The following is a 1157-nucleotide window of genomic DNA, read 5'->3' on the forward strand; positions in this document are numbered from 1 at the left end:
ACAACAAATTTGGTAGGTGTCTTCCTGGGTACCAGGTAGGAATAAAAATAACAAATCAGAAAATATTTCACGGAGGAGGTGGGAGTTAGTGGATTAGAAGACTTTCCTCTGTTAAAATCATGGTTTTCTATTGTTTGAACTTTCTAAAATATGTTTTTGGAGTTTTTTAAAAAGAGAAAACAAAATTTTAGAAAAGAATATAATGTAAATTATTTACGTAATTGACACAAGTTCATATGTTTTTAAATTAAGTAATGTTACAAACATCTAAAAATAGTAAGTGCCACGCTCACTTCAGTAGCACATGCACTGAGACTGGAACCATACAGAGAAGACTGGCATGGCTCTTGCACAAGGACGGCTCATAAACTTGTGAAGCGTTCCATATTTTTTGGTGTTGGGAAAGTTGGCCGCATGTAAATCAATGTAGTTAGAGCACGCCCTCACACCATGCACAAAAATAAACTCAGAAATGGCTTAAAGAGTTAAATATAAGATATTACACCACAAAACTTTTAGAAGAGAACATAGGCAAAACATTTTTGGACATAAATCATACCAATGTTTTCTTAGGTCTCCCAAGGTATCAGAAATAAAAGCAAAATAAGAAAATTGGACCTAATTAAACTTATAACCTTTTACACAGCAAAGAAAACCATAAATAAAATGAAAAGAGAACCTACAGACTGGGAGAAAATATTTGCAAATGATGTGACTGACAAGGGCTTAATTTTCAAAACACACAAACAATTCATATAACTCAATAACAACAACAACAAAACACCCCAATGGGAAGCCCATCTTAAGCATGTTAATTCACAAAAGGACTCAATTAACCAAACCTGAAATTTATTAATCTAAAAAGAAATTTACAGCCTCTTTCAGTTTGTATCCTGAAAGACACAGAGAAAAATTTTTCTCACTCAAAATTCCAATATCCTCAAATGGGAGCTATGCCGAGAGAGATTTTTGTAGCCGTCAGGATTCTGGAGTAGTGCTCTGATTATCTATTGCTGTGGAACAAACTACCCCAAAGTCACTGATTGAAAACAACAGTTATTCATGTTGCTCATGAATCTGCAGTTTGGACAGAGCTCATGAACTGCCAGCTTGGTGGCTAAAAGGTTAGAGTGACTCAGTGGTTAGGGGCTGGAATT

At 34.9% G+C, this 1157-nt stretch overlaps 1 non-coding gene across 1 annotated transcript; it reads left to right on the plus strand.

Annotated features, from left to right (window-relative positions):
* The first annotated feature begins 285 nt into the window (after positions 1-285).
* Positions 286-392, plus strand: LOC147379342 (U6 spliceosomal RNA). Its single transcript, XR_015135545.1, has one exon. It is a non-coding gene; the product is annotated as a U6 spliceosomal RNA (small nuclear RNA).
* Positions 393-1157: the final 765 nt, after the last annotated feature.

This window comes from Bos grunniens, chromosome 1 (genome assembly GCF_055505025.1).
Source record: "Bos grunniens cultivar Pamir isolate PY7600 chromosome 1, Bosgru_T2T1.0, whole genome shotgun sequence".
Lineage (NCBI taxonomy): Eukaryota > Metazoa > Chordata > Mammalia > Artiodactyla > Bovidae > Bos > Bos grunniens.